Source organism: Taudactylus pleione, unplaced genomic scaffold, assembly GCF_031769625.1.
Source record: "Taudactylus pleione unplaced genomic scaffold, aTauple2 ptg000179l, whole genome shotgun sequence".
Lineage (NCBI taxonomy): Eukaryota > Metazoa > Chordata > Amphibia > Anura > Myobatrachidae > Taudactylus > Taudactylus pleione.
The window spans coordinates 8,351,645-8,368,135 of record NW_028284581.1 but is presented as its reverse complement, the minus strand read 5'-3'; the positions used below and the strand labels follow the sequence as shown (position 1 = coordinate 8,368,135).

The window sequence follows — 16,491 nt, the reverse complement described above, 5'->3', positions numbered from 1 at the left end:
TCCCGTGGGAACGCCTCCGTCTGGCAGGCACGCCCACCAAAGGGGGCATGCTGTCAATCAACATCGACAGCACGCCCCTTTTGGTGCGAGACCCGGAGCGATGGAAAGCCCGTCGCTCCCCGGGTCTCTCGCATGCGCACGACGGAGCTCCCTCCGTCGTGCGCATGCGCAGTGGGGAACATCGACCCGCTTGCGAGCGTACTGCCGCTCGTGAGCGGGTCTGAATGACCCCCTTTGTTCCAACTCCGGGTCAGACCCGGAATTTAGGTGGAAAAGGGGTATAACTGGGAAGGAGCTGGAGCAGTGAACCTCACTGCTCCTCTCCGCCCAGCGAGTTATGCTTCAGCTCATTTCGCCATCTCGGAGCGGGAATCAGGGGCACCGCTGGAGAAATGTTAAGACTTATCCACAGAATACCTCTTCTTGAATACAACAAAAAAGTGAAAAGCCCTGTTTTCTGAAGTACTTTGTGAAACAGGGCTTTTCACTACTACATGAATAGACCCTTTAGTTCTTTATGCTGTGTTGTGGGAGAATGCTGAGTGCTATGATTTTATTCAATAGGCTTTATGACATGCATTTTGAATATAATGATGACTGCTGAAAGATCAAAATTATTACAGATAAAGGGGCCCATTTATTATTTATCGGGTTTTAGACCTGACATTTAGATATTCTTATTGCCACTAATTTCACAAAAAAAATTATGTACCACTCGGATGTATTAAAAATCACGTCCAGGGACAGGGACTCCGATAAGAGCCTGTCCCTGTGATGTGTTATCAGTTTACTTTATGCTGCCAGGCCTACTGCGCATGCAGGATCCCTCTCCCCATAAATAATGCAATATATAGGCTATAATGGCTAACGGGGCCAAGATCCGCTTGGTAAATTTCACAATATAGCAGCCTCCAGAGATACATATAGGGGCTGCTACTGCGATCGGAAATTGAATACTTACATTTTGCAGGTTTCCCGCAAAATGTGTATAATAAATATGGCCCTTATTGCATTACGTTTGTAAACAACTACCACCTAATAGTATATACAGCAAATGGGAGCACTTATTTATAGAAAAGGATGGGCATGGCAAATGTGCAATTGTTCCCAACTGTAATAGATTTTACTTTGCTTTTTGAAATAAATAAAATCACTTTCAGGCCATTTTACATGGGTGATTTTGATACATGTGATTAGCTAAGAACAAACAGTGATATGACAGCAGTAGTTCATAGGACATATTGCACATTTCATTTGCATTTTCACTCTGCATCTGTTGCAAAATGATGCGGTAGCCTGCAGTTTTTAAGATTGTGGGGCTTATATATCATCCGTGGCAGTTAAGACCCAGAAAAGGGTAATTCCTTATCACCATGAACTTTTGGGACTATTAATTGATTATTAATATTTATGAAGCACACACATATTACACCGCACTTAACAGAGTATATTGAGTCATTCACATCAGTACCTGTCCAGTGGAGATTACAATCTCTGGGTCTGATTCAGCATAGATCACAATTGCAACCGCGTACGCAGTTCGGCCGATTGTTGCGTACTGCATATGCACCGCTCTGCACGCGTGCAGCGGGCGCACTGCGATTACAGACGCACTTTGGAATCCATCGCAGAGCGAGTGACAGGTAGTGAGCGTTTGGGGGTGGTGACGGGGGAGTGGTTGGAGAAATGCAGGAGTGCCTGTCTGTTGGAACGCCATTGCATGGGCATGCATAAATTAGCCACTGCGATTGCCTACGCAACTTGAGTACTCACTGCGTATGACGAGACAGATCAGACCTGCTGTAATTGTGCGTTAGGGGCCGATGTTCTCCGATGTATACGCAGGACTGCGAGGTATTACAGATGTGAGAAGGCAGTAGTGGGCGTCTCTATCCTGGCTGAACGGTCGCAGGCTATAACATTGTTGCAGATTTATTGCATGCGATTATGCAGCTGCGATCCGTGCTGAACCAGGCCCTATATTCCCTATTATATGGACACACCCTAGGGTTAATTTCTTTGTCAGATGCCAATTAACCTACCAAATATTTTTGGAGTGCAGGAGGAAACTGTTGAAAACATGCAGAGAACATTCAAACTCCACACAGATAGGGCCCTTGTTACAATCAAATCCATGACCTTATTACTGTGAGGGATCTATATTAATCCTTATACCACTGTGCTGTCTAAATATATGGCAGATAGCAGTGATATATATCACTGCAGTGATATATATCACGCAGAAACTGCTGTTTCTGCATGATTTTCTGGGGTTATAAGCTGTATTAAATAGTTCCCTGTGGGAAGTACAATATTTAGATTACTTTGTATCCAGTGTTAAAATAACTATTTAAATTATCTACTAAACCAATAGTTTAACTATACTGTTGTTTCAAAAAGTCACTGTGTGTAAGATTGAGCCAGTCTCTCTCAATCTCAGTGACACATATGTGTATACCCACATTTACATAGTGTGTATTTTTATTTGTGTTTCTTTTTAATAACATTTTTAATATCAACAATAGCACCTTGCCCCCCACCAGTATCCTTGTACCCATTCCTCAGATATAATTAAGATTCTGCCTCTATTCTGACTGCTTTGAGACATACGAGATGATCCAGGGGCGTTTCTTGAGAGGAGGGGGCCCGTGTGCAGACTCCGACACGGGCCCCCTCCTCTCAGCGTGGTGGCTGGCAGCGCACTGAGCTGTGGGCCTGATTCAGAGCCGGACGCTATTTGCGCTCGCTCGTTCAGAAAAAGGGGCCGGCTATTTAAATTGAGCGCTCGCTCTTTGCGGTCTGTTTACGCCTCTATGTCTGAGCGAGCAAACGAAACATGCGCTCGCTATTTTGTAAAGACGCCCCCTGGCCGCTCGCATCATATGTCATCTCCGCTATTTGATTAATCGAGTACATCGAAAGGCGTCTGAACTGCTCGCAGTGCTTGTGGTTGGATTTTCCTACCGCAATCATGCGAACAGTTCAGGCTAAGAAACAACCAAGTGACGTGGTCGATGACGCTGCTTTGTTAATTATGCACACCCTTAAAACGCCCGTTTTGACCGTTTGGCACACCTGCGTTCGGATCTCCACTCCCCGTTTTCAAGCACCTGCCCCTGTTACCACCCACAAACGCCTCATCCTGTCACTCAAATTAGCAGGCACTCGCAATTTTGCGAACACACGTTTTCCGACCGCACTGACTGGTTGGCACATGCGCATTACGACCCATACGCATGCGCAGATGTGCGAACATCGCTCAGAGCGAACGAGCGGCCGCTTACGAGCGGCTCTGAATCAGGCCCTGTGCGCGGCCAGCGCCGGAGTTATAGACTCTGGGCACTAGAGTGTGCCCAAAGTCTATAGTGTACGCACAGGTCATTGGGAAAATGGCCGCGGCGGCCATTTTCCCCATACTACGCATGCGCAAACGACGGGAAAATGGCTGCCGTGGCCGTTTTCCTGTTGTTTTACAGCGCCGGACGCCCGCGCCGACGTGGGACTCCAGGAGGTAAGTATTATTATGGGTGCAGGGTGTGCAGTGCGGGGCCCCCCTGGACCCAGGGACCCGTGTTCCCCGCACACCCTGCACCCATTATAGATACACCCCTGAGATGATCACATGTTACATTACATGTTGCCCAGTGATGAGTTCAAAGAACATGGCAGCGCACTGGAACATATAATCAGCTCTCTTATACGGGATGCAGTCATTAGGACTACAAGCACAATGTCAACAGGCAACATGTTGACATTCTCGGAGTGTAAAAACCTAACATTGTCAGAATGTGGACATTAGGATTAGGCTGAGGGACGGAAGCGAAGCTGGGTACACACTCCACAGATATATCTGCAGATGATGGTTGTTCATACACACTGAACAACCATCATCTGTTTGTTGGAGGAGGGCAGGTCCAGCTGGTCAGGGGCATGTCGTGCGCCCCGCCCTGCGGCTGCAAGTATACGGGCGGGTGGCTGATATATTGGGCATCAACTGTACAGCATCGTTGACGCGATATGTCTGTGAGCGACGTCATTCACAGACATATCGCTGGTACACACTGGCCGACGGGCACCCGATATATATTGGCGATCAATTGATCGGCCAATATATCGGGCTGTGTATCCAGCTTTAGGCTGCAGGAGGGAAGGTAGGCACTAGATCAGTGACTCCCAACCTCGGTCCTCAAGGCACACTAACAGTCCTGGTTTTAGTGACATCCATGCTTAAGCACAGAGGTTTAAATAAAAAATAAGTGAGGTACTAATTAGGTAACCTGTGCCCAAGTATGGCTAGCCTTAAAACCAGGACTGTTAGTGTGCCTTGAGGACCGTGGTTGGGAATCCCTGCACTAGATGATGGGGTCGGGGTTATGGATAGTGCCAGTATACTCAATGGAACACTGCTCCGTCAGATGACACCATTGGCACTGACAGTCAATGTTGACATGCTAAGCATATCATACTACACACCTTTTACACACACACACACACATACAATTATATATATATATGTATATATATATATATCTATACAATATCATTACTAGAACTCCACGAATTGCAAAAAAAACATGTTATCCAAATAGTCTGATGCAACAGAAAGCATCACTCTATATACTCTATGTATTCACCATTGTATTCACCATTATGGCTCTGATCCCCAGGGAAGAGCACTGGGTCAGAGTGAAAATTGAAACAGTGGAAATCGAAACCAGTAGAAAGCAATCTGGTGTTTTCTTTTTTCCAAAAAGTATATTGCATGCTGTCAGGATCAAAGAACCTGTTGAAGGTTTCAGGTTTATGCTTGTTACTACAGGGTAAGGAGGAGATAGGCCAGATGGCAGGTGGATGAGCAAGCAGGGAGCTTTCACAGTAGTCGCCTGAGGCACATGCTGCAACAAGAGAGTTTCAAAGCTATGCCTGACTTAACTATTACTGAAGACGATGTAAGTGATCAAAGATCAGTTAATTTTTCCTTAGTTATTATTACTTTGCTTTTATAGACTTCTACTTTGTTGCCAAAGGTAAAGATAACACATCAGTATTATGTTGAATGAAAGTTATGTAAGTGAAAATATTGAACATATTTTATGTTTAATGTTTAGATTATATTTGTAGAAATGTAAAGCAATAATTAAGCAGTTGTCTGAATGTTTTTTAGCGCTTTAGTTTTATTTTATAAATTTTTGAAAAACAGATTAAGTGTATTTCTTGGTCAAAAAGAAGCTGGTGAAAATTCACATATATTATGGGGGGATTCAATTAGCCACAGTAATTTACTGCAGGCTAATTGACACCCCGGAGCTATCCAATTAGCCCGAAGCGCGGCCGCCAGCATCACTTATCAGGGTTTTTTTCGAGACCTCATCATGCTCCGAAAAAAATTCCCCAATAATTAGACTATTTTTGGGAAGCCAGCAGCAAAAACACATACTGTAGGTCCATGAAAACACACTATTTTGGGCACAAAAAATGGGCTCTAATTGAATTGCCTGAAGCTTAAAAATGCAAAAAAGTCCAGTTTTTCACCCCTCCCCCTCAAAATTATTGGGATTAACTGTTTTCACCCTTATGACACCAGACTGTTGTGACTACTCTCCCAAGGGGGAGGGTAGTTACAGTAGTGTCCCAAGAGGCTACAGTTTCGAGCATCCCCTAAATTGAGACAGACCATGATAAATAGCAGAGCTTTTTAACAGATTAACTGGAAAAAAGGAGAATAACAGAAGAGGAGGTAGGTACTGCAATAAATTAGTCGGCAGCCATAATAAGAGAAGCTAAATCCACTCTGGAACATGTGTCTGTAATTCTGTTGAGTATGCAAAGGAGACAGAAAAACACAAATGTACAGAGGAGCAGAGAACCTGCACATCACTTGACTACAGGAGCTGCTGTGGAAGACAGAACAGTCAGTGAGTACTGTGAATGTGAGAGTCTTATAAAGAGGAAAGTAGAAAGATTACCACTTATTGGTTAAAATGTAGCAAGCACTCTAAAGAGTGGAGAAGAGTCAAAGGGAATATGTATCAAGCCTTGGAGAGAGAGAGAAAGTAGAGAAGCTGCACTCATCAATCAATCAGCTTCTGTCATTTATCTTGCACAGTCTTTGGAATGATAGACACTGATTGGTTACTTTGGGGAGATGTAAAATGGCCTTTTAAGATCCCTAAACGCATGGCCCTGCTTCGCCCATTATCGACGAAGAAGGGCCAGTTACGGACACAATGGCGAAGAGGGAGAGTGTTAACTCTCTGGCAATTCGGTCTCTCTTTTGGCGTCTGACTGGTGCATGAAGTGATACTGTACATGCTCCAGTGTAAACAGAAGAGGGTAACTATGGCAACATTAAAAAAAAAAATACATATTTTTTTTTGTGTGCACATTCCCTGGCTGCATATTCCAACAGCCAGGGATGGTGCTGTGTACTCCAGCAACAGCCGGAACTTCCGAAATCGATAGATGCAGCCGTCGGAACGGTCAGTGCCACTGACCATTCATAACTTCCGACTCCTGATCGGTGCCCTGTCTAGTTATAGATGCGCCAATAATGATGGGGACACCCAGTGCTTCCGTCATTCAGAATATGTCCCTAATACATGCAGGGAAGTGGTAACTGCTGCACATAACGTGCGCAGTTACCGCAAATACATTTAACATACATCTGTGCCTTTATCTCTCTCCAAGGCTTGATACATCATCTCACCTTATGAGTTGAGTAATGCATCACAACCTTTAGACAGAATCAGTAGTCACACAGAGCAAGCTGCCATACTGACAGCTTCTACATGTACAAACGAGGCCATAAATCTGTTGAAGATGGCTGGAAATCTATCAGGCAGGGCTGCTATAGTATTAGAGCTAGCTGCAAGACTGTCAGAGGGGAGTGCAAGTCCCATAGGGGTGTCAACTTGCCAGTGAAGCAGGGGGCTAAGCAGAGGCATAATAACTACTGAGGGGGCCCATGTGCAGCAGGTCTTCTCCTCTAACCAGTGGCTGGGCATCTTATCTTGCTCCGTCAAGTGGGTACCTTCTCCTTCACAGCGGCATCTTCTCAGTGACATTTGGTAAAGATGGCACATGCGCATAAGAGAGCAAAGGCTCTGGCACAGTGCCAGTCTTTGCTTCCATTCCATAATGCCATCATCCTAAAGATGTTACTAGGAAGATTGCGCCGCAAGGGAGGGGGGACCCGCTTGCCGGAGCAAGGCAAGTATACTTTGGGTGCAACAACCCAGGGGCCCATGTGCCCCTATTACACATATGCTTATGGGGCTAAGGTCATGCCCAAAGAAAAGGTGAGAGCACAGACACACCCCAGAGATCCAAAGAGAGCTCAAAAGCTGCCTGCCACTTGAAATGTCTCTGCTGTTACAGGATTTTGCTACTGATACTAATATCGCATACTTAACATTGCTGTATGGTGAGAAGAGTCACTGAAAGACATTCCAGTACTTTTAGTAATATTGAGATACCCTATCAAGTTTCCAAGCTTGTCAATATCTGCTGCATAACACTGCACTGCACCACATCCAGAGCTGTTTGCCCATGTGACAGCCGCTTTGTGACAGCGATACTAACTTGCATTGCCCTACACTACAGGGACTTCACCACCCACACCAAACCTTACTGTATATTTACTGGCGACTATTGTTTAAGTGTGTATTCCGCCCCTTTTTACTGCATTTAGCTAATACTTGCTGAGGAATAGTATAATCTTGCTCCACATATTGAGCATACTGCCTTCTGCCAAAACAACTTTCCTCACATTGACCTGTTACAGTGACTGCAATCCTTATTGTCATTGTTCCTACACCTTGCAAAGTACCCTCATTGCTCGAGACTGTACTATTTAACTTGGCCTTACACAGGTTATGCCATTGCTATTATCCTACTGCATTCTTCAAAATTGCAACACATTTGCAGCCTACAATGTACTTTTACTTGTGTTATCCTTGTCAACTTGTTATTGTTCCATGCATTTAATTGTTTGTTTTAGGGTACAAATCTGTAGGTAAAGGTTAAATTGTTTAGTGCTCACCATAAGTAGAGAATTGAGTAGTGCATTAGTGTATGGAATGTGCACTGGCCACATATCTACTGGCGATCTTGATAAATAGTAATATTGATGGGTTTTGTTCCAGTGTGACATAAAATATGTGAATATTCCTATACAAATCAAATACTGTGACCAGCAAATCCATAGGCAAATACAGAGTGTATTATAAGCCGTAATCATAACTATGAAGTACATATTCTAGTACAACAACCTTAAGTAATGCGATACTGTTACACAGCCTTCTCTATTTCCATGATCCCAGTGTATTGCTACATAAGGGGTTAATTACAGTGTGGCAGTCTTCAGCCTTATTATCTACTCATTGCTACAATTGTCTTTAAATTGTTCTTGCAGTGGTTCCCAAACTGGCTGCTGTGCCATGGGTTAGTGGTCCAAAATGGTTTTTGGTCAATGTGATAGGCAAAACTAGTGTTGGACTCTATCCACCAACACATAGCTGTAGCTAAGTATTTCATAATTTTTGCTCAGTTTCTCAATTAGAAACTTTTGTCCTAGGGGTGCTGTGGAAAAAATGCTTATTCTAGGACACAATGATGCAAAAAAGTTTGGAAACTACTGTGTTATTAGATCCCCTTTACCTGTGACTGTGTGTATGTGTGCTCCTGCAAGTGGTTTTTAGGGAGACATTTAGATATTTCCCCAGTGAACCCCTGGTGGAGTATATCAGTACCCACAACCTAGAGAGAGAAAGACTTGGGGGAAGGGAGTCAAGAAGTATATCTGTAAAAGATGAGACAAGTAAAGTTTAATATCTTTTGGGTTCATTGGCAGTGCAGGTGCTACACAATGTTAATTGAACTTGCAATAGATACAATATATTGAAAAGGGTTGGGTATGCGATCCTGGCACACACTATGCCGGCGGTCGGAAGCTTGCCGTCAAAATCCGGATGGTTGGAAATCCTGATGTATGCAGGTAATTTAACCCTCCCTCCTGCAGCCTACCACTAACCCTCCCCCCTACTGCCTAACACCCCTAACCATAATACCGTCGGGATCGCAGCCACCGGGATTATTACTTCTGTCAGGATTCCGGCACCGGGATTCCAAGCGCTGGTATTCTGTGCGCCTGGATGCCAACTACATCCCAATGAAAAACTACACGTGTAGTCAGGATACTTCAGGCTGGTTTTCCCCAAGACTTGGCCTCACTCAGCTTCTTTTAAAATAACAAAACAAAGATTGTGTAGGTCTACTTAGCACAGTTGAACATTAACTTGTTCATTTAGAACACCATACAATGAGTACTGCCTATATAGTCTGTTAAATAATAAGTAGTTAATCTTCAACTGTGAACTGTAGCCCTGTGTACTGTTCTTTGTTACGTCAATAAAATTACTTTACATATAAATTACATCTCTGTAGTTCATATAAAGTTAATATGGTCTGGGTTTGTTAATGCAGTTTGTTAATGTTTTCAATGTTTTAACCTAACTGACATCACTGTAGGTTTGGTAAATTGTTGAAAGTCTGTACGACTAATTTAACAACTTTCAACTTCAGAGATGGACGGTATTGCACACCGGCGGCCTCTGCAGCAAGTGTACTGGCAATAGGCTGACCGACCGTACACACAGCACGATGCACCAATACTGTATATGAGCAGATATATTGAGCATCGGCTGTGCTCCAGAGCCGATGCGATATGTTTCTGAACAACGTCGTTCACTGACATATCGTCTGTACACACTGGCCAACGCGCACGCAATATAACGGCCAGTGTGTACCCAGCATTACTCACCATTACACTTGCTGCTTTGTTGCTTGCAGCCTCCAGCTTTCCCCTTTCCCAGGCAGTATGGGTAGGAGCTGACCACTCCTTCGATTGGCTCAAAGACTGCGTGATGTGTGACCAATCGGAGAACAGCAGAGGCTTCTGTGAAGTTCCTGCCTGATCAAAAGACATCACTTAAAGCATAAAATCAGACCACAAGGGGATGGGTGCTTCTTAGGAACTCTCCAAATACCAGCACACTAGGCAGCTGTCTTTTGGTAGTGCTGGACCTTCTCACTGAAGAATCAGGCCATTTGCAGCGCATGGAATGTAAAAGCTTATCAGCAAGCATCAACGAATGCCACACATCTATATCCTTATAAAAGTAAATTACAGTATACCTACCTGGACACTCTTTCATCCTGTCTTGGAAGCTTTTTGTGTCTATTAGTAGGCCAGATTACTTTTGGAGAGATGCATCAAACCTTAGGAGCAGATGTATGCACTTAATGCACAATTCAGTTAGAAAAGACTTATCCTTGCATTTGCAAGGTAATTCTGTCTTGTAACACCCATGTTAAGTGTTGGGGGAAATGAACTTGTACTCCAAAAAGTGCAAATAAATATTGGATAACAGTATAAAAGTCATTAGTGGCCAAAAGCAAAGTATTTGGGGCTCTTAAAAGGTGTCAAATTGCTGGGGGGTTTTTGCATTTTTTAATAGCAGTGAAAAAATTATAGAAAGCAAGTGTCTTCCAGCAAATAGATGCTCTAGATTTGTGGCAAATAAATTGCCTGTAAGTAAATTTTTCTGTCCTATTAAGTCACTTTTAAATTTTTGATAAAAAAAAACTGTAACTGCCACCTGCAAGCTTTTAAACACCTGTCCCATCTTTTAACACATTATTCTGCATTTTGCAGAATATCATCCCAAAAATTATATAATTTTTTCGACAAATTCAGCTAATTAAATTTTATTAACTGCCTAATTAATCATTAGGGGGGTGTCCCAGGGGTTCTGAACCAAGTCCTGACATTTTTACCTTTAAAATAGGGATTTTCCTCAACTTTTCACCTACTCGGGGTCTGCAAAGAAAAAGCTGCATAAAGACAGCTAATTGAATAGCAAAAAAATTGCACCCAGCCACATTAAATTGAATTTACCTGCGTTAGTTCATGTAAACGGATTATCGCGGCTACTTGATTCCCCCTTTAGAGAGAGGCTAGAAGTTGCCCATAGCAACCAATCAGCTTATAACTGTCACTTTATAGACTGCTAGATAACTGATAGCTAGAAGCCAACTGGTTGCTATAGGTAACTTCACCACTTTCTCTCTCTTTTGAAGGTTTGATACATTCTCTACTGTGGGCCTGATCGGGCGATTGTTGCACTCTGCGCATGCATCTGAGTGCGCGTGCCAGCCACTACGATCGGAACTACAATTGCAGTGACTACATAGACCCATCGCAGAGTAATTGACAGGAAGTACTGTTTGTTGGTGGTGACAGGGGGGTGGTCGGCGAAACGCAGGCGTACCAGTGCGTTTGAACGCCGTTGCAATGAATTAGCATACTATCGCAGTTGAACTGCGTGTGTAATCGCAGCTGCGATCACAATAGCGATGCTTGCTGAATCAGGCCCAGTGTGTTTACTGCAGAGCCAAGAAAGGGCGAATACTTAATGACCCAGCATATGCCACATCCGTTAAACTAGTTCTTTAAATATTTGCCTGTGAGATTTTGCCCATTTCGTGAGCAGAATAAATTGACCATCATCCCAAATATACTCATTTCACAAATTAAAAAGTACAAATCCAATGTAGCTTTAAGCAAAACCACTACTTGAATTTGCAACCTCCTTTTGTTTGCCAAAATTGTGCAGGACTTCTGAGCAATTTCACTAATTTCTATTGTTTAGATAACATTGTTATGCAAAATACGTGTATAGAATAGTAGTGGTGGCGCAAAAAGTTCTTAAAAAATAAATACTAAAATCTGTGCATTAGTGCTCCTGGTTTTCTAATGAAATGTGGACAAGCTACAGGCAGACAAGTCCTCCCAGGCAAGGCATGGGACTATTGATTCCAAAACTGTTCAGAGTACCCTAAGGGATGTGCATAATCTGCGTTCATTTCCTCCATTATATGGGAGCACCGGGCCCGAGGCAGGGAGGGGGTTAACACAACAGACGAAACCGTTTCACGCAATTTTCAGCGCGCGCTCTGCACGGGTGCCACGCGACGGTTGTCGTGGTAACGAGAGGCGGGCGCGCGACGGCGCGAGTCTGGCAGGTGGCTGGGAATGGGAGAGGGAGTGTGTGACGTCAGCATGAGACTGAGGAGAGCACAGCGCGGGAGAGTTGGCGGTTGGGGAGGTGAATCGAGTTTCCTCACACAGACAGCAGCAGTGCGCGCTGTGCTCTGACTCTCTCCTGCTATCAGCACTCAGCTGTGACTCAGCGTTCCACTGCCTGTAGTGTTCTTATACCTGTCATATTTCCTCCTATCTACAAAATTCAGTTGTTTATTTTCTAAATATGATGCTCTAGGTCGCATTTGATACCTGAGGTGAGACATGCATTTACCTTCTGGTAACAGTACAGATGGGTGTGGTGTGTTATTAGATTGACATGGCCAAAATACTTACCTGGCCTCAGTGGTAGTGACCTCTTATCTTCTTCCGGGTCCCGGCAGTCATGTGACTGTTGGTTCTAGTGGGGTGATCAGAAGTGCTGGCGTTCTGGTAGGTATACCAGCCCTAACCCTGTCTAGTGCCTAACATCACCCTGCAGTCTGACCCTAACCATTGGCATTCTAAAGGGGCCTATCCACTAGGCGACCTGAAAGACTGAACATCTAGTGTTCAGGTCGCCGAGGTGCAGTGCCCGTAATGAACGGCTTTCACTTAACGTCATTCAATGCAGGAGCCCGACCTATCTCTGAACATGCCGAACCTGACAAGCATCGTCAGGTTGATGGGCATGTTCAGTAGATAGTCGAGGACGGCAAGGACCCAGCGTACAGGCACGCGTATCGCTGGTCCTTGCCAGCTATCCATTACCCAAATTTGAACAATGCGACCAAAGCCTGGTTTTGGTTGGATTGTTCACAAAGTTGGGTAATGGATAGGACCCTTAAGGGGGCGATTCAATTTTAGTGGGAGTTGAAAAGCTCCAGGAAATTGGGGCCGGAGTTATTCAATTCGGCGAGCTGTTTAATCTGATTTACAATTCAGAGAATGCCGGTTCTCGCAACTTAACCTGGGTGTTGAGTCGCGAGAACCGGCATTCTCTAAGTGCTGGCTGCGAGGCTGTTAGCTCTGCGATATGCTGGAAAACAGCTTCATGCCGGAGCTTTAGTTGGATTTCTCTTCGCACCCTCAGGAGGGTGCAAGAAGAAATCATTTAGTCGACCTAATGGCGCTGAATTGAGCTCTGGGACCAACTTCCCGGCGCTATTCAACTCCCACTGAATTGAATTGCCCCCTAAAAATATTAATATTTTACTTGTTGATATGAAAGTCGGCTATACCTGGATACCATCCAGATGATTGCAGTTAAAAAAAAAGTTTACTTTTTCCAAGTGTTAGGTACTGTTTGGTGATATGCAGCTTTTTGGATTGTATTTTATAACAGAAAATCAGTCTGATCCATCAGAACGTGGGCAATCCAACAGGAAACCCATGCCAATGTTTTTCTCGCACTGCATTGAGGTGTAAACATAGGGCTCGATTCAATTCAGCGCAATGCTGAATAGCCTTGGAAGGGATCTCCCGGAGCTATTCAATTCATCGCACTGTTTAGTCCGACTAAAGGATTTCTTCTCGCACCCTCCTGAGGGTGTGTGGAGAAATCCGACAAAAGTGTTGGCCGCGCGGCTGTTTTCCTGCTGTTTGAGCCGCCACTTCTCTAGTGAAGTGGGCAGGGGCCATAATTATGTAATCCACCCCCCCCCCCGTGACATAATGCCACGAGTCAGAGCAAACATTACAGGGCAGTGATTTGCAGCTCGCTACTCGTCTGGACCTCTGTCTACATAGACCTCTTAGTACTCGGGGCTCCAAAGTAGGCAAGTATCATCTACCTCGATTAGGCAGATTCTATTGAATGTGAGCTACTGCTGTTGTATTGTGTTTCCGCCTATTACTGTAGCCTTCTGTGAGTTAACACACGGAAGTTGCTGGAACGGGTCCCAATGCTTATGCGCTTAATTGATTCCTGGTGATTTTATGATAATTTAGGGGATGATGTGCTGTTGCAAACGTTTGGAAACTAGGTATGGCCAATCATCTGTCCTGGATTGATGTGCAATTGGCATGTCCGTAATTAATACAGTGACCAATCGGTCAAAATAATATTGATATTTCGAGAATGATATTATATTGACACTTGCAGTTGGAAAAATAGGAGAAAATAGGAAAAGGCAACGCATACACAGTTCAGCCAGAGACACTGGGGACCAGGTAAGTATATCGCTATTGCGGCATTGGAATTTTTAGATTGATTGTAGTGATACTGTACGTCAAATCTCCAGAATTGATCCAAAAACCTTGATGCATTGGGTATGGAAAGCAAACTTCAAGAAAGATTGGACATCGATGCCAAGCCCTAGTGGAAAAGCTAGTGGTGGCACATCAAATCGCACAAAAATCACAGATTTCTTCAGGGTCCATAGGCTCCACAGGGAGACCTTGGGGGTGAAGGTGATGGGAACCAATCTGGGCACCACACAGTTAAAGCTTTCCGCTCCCAGGATGCATTGGGTCCACTCTATATTCTGAGCCAGAGGCACCTCCGTTTTGTTGGTGCCCTGCCGGAGTCGGGTCACCATTTTGCAAGGGGGTTGTTCCTCAGCCCCTAAAGCTTATTTTTTTAAATTTACTTTACAAGGTATAGAGCTAGCAGCAGCAGACTGTCCGTGGGACGTCTGCGCTGCTACTCCGTCACCCCTCTGGTGCCGCGACTGCAGTACTGATCTGGGGATCTCGGTGAGCGTTCCGGGGTCAGTGCTAGCTAGGGCCCCCAGAGAGGACCCAGACATCAGTGGACACGTAAGGCAGGTTGCCGCTCGTGGTGACCCGTTTGTTATGGCAGTTGATACCTCCGGTCTCGGGACAGAGCGGAGGTGCTGGGTGTGGACGCAGGCTCCTGCCATCACGTTCCACTGGACCATATTGGTGTGGGAAACCAGCATCCCAGGGGTTGATAACCGGCCAGGGGCGACAGCTTCCCTGTTTAAGCGGCTCCTCAGCTCAGCGAGCCTTTCCACTGCGGTCTGGCTTCCCTGAGCTGCTCTTCTCCTGACACGCCCCCTCTTAAGCTGGACATTTTCTATGGTGCAGTTCTCCCAGGACTACGCATGATCAGATCCCCCTGCATAACTCTTCCCAGGGTCAATGTGTATGTAGCGCTATTTCCTACCAGACACTGCGTCTGTGTAGTTGAGTATAGTCCCACTTTGCAGCTTCTTTCCTGCATTGTATGTGACTTGTGCTAGCGCTATCTACTATGTCTTTTCTTGTTTTACCAGCTTATGGCTATACCCTTTCACTCATTCTGCCCTAATACAGGTGTTGTTAAGGTGGTTCATATCTGACCCCATATATATATATATATATATATATATTGTGATAGGATCACTGGTAAAGTGGTCTGTGGCAGGTACATTTGTCCCAGATTCCTGTCTTATGTGTTTTAAACCCCCAGGAGAAAGTCTGCAGTGTAGCAGGCTTGAGTTTCGGCTTTTTGAAAAGCCGGTTCGGGACCTGGGGGTTGTGGGTGAGAGGAGAGGGAGGGCTCCACCCACGGCCACTCCAGGTTTTGGATCTTGCAGCCTGGTAACAGGCTTGTGAAGGTTTCCACCTGAGAGTGGCCAATATAAGCCTAGTGTGTTGAGGGCTGATTGTCTCACCTGGGAGAGCAGACAGGGAGTTTGCTCAGAGACACTTGAAAACCTAACTGTAAGTGTTGTGCTGTGCTTTTGTTGCTGGTGAGGGCATTAGGCCCTGCCAGGTTCTGGTAGTGAGGGAACTACCTGTGAAGTTAGTGCCCCGACAGGGCTAGGATTTACGTTTATGTTTTCTTTGTGTTATTTCTGATATTGTACAATAAAGACTGGCGCCGACCAGCTTGTACTTGCATCCAGACTGGTGTGCTGCTTCCCTGCTGCTGTGTGTGTGAGTAAGGAAGGAGTCCTCTACCCTGGAGAGGGACCCCCTAACCTAACTGTGTCACTATATATATATATATGTGTGTGTGTGTGTATATATATATATTATGCAATACAATATTTGTGAGGTCTGTCACATACTGTTGTGTGCTGCACTGTGCCATATTTAGGCAACAGGTTCCTGCAGCTTACCTAAGCATAAGACAGGACCAGTATATTGCTCCCTGTTAGTATTTATACATACTCGTGCTTGCTTTGTACTCAGTACCATATTGTGCGCCATTTACCCTGCAGACATGTCTGATGAGGGCAATGAACGCATTCCTGTACCCATGTCGCAATCTTGCAGATCATGTACTGCAGTTTTCAGTGAGGAGGATGTGGTTTGGGATGGGCTATATGTGAGGTGTTATAACCCGCCAGGTTCCCCGAACCCCCCTCGACATCAGTACAGGAGCCACCTTGGGCAACTTTTTTGCATATGCTGGCATCTATTGTGGACCGCCTGGCGGTCACAGATGTTTTTCCTCC

At 44.9% G+C, this 16,491-nt stretch overlaps 1 long non-coding RNA gene across 1 annotated transcript in view; it reads left to right on the top strand.

Moving 5' to 3' along the window:
- Positions 1–12,191: 12,191 nt before the first annotated feature.
- Positions 12,192–16,491, top strand: part of LOC148519890 (uncharacterized) — a 65,771-nt gene continuing 61,471 nt past the window's right edge. The window contains exon 1 of the long non-coding RNA XR_015878891.1: positions 12,192–12,360. This is a non-coding gene — a long non-coding RNA (uncharacterized LOC148519890). The remainder of the gene's footprint in view (positions 12,361–16,491) is intronic.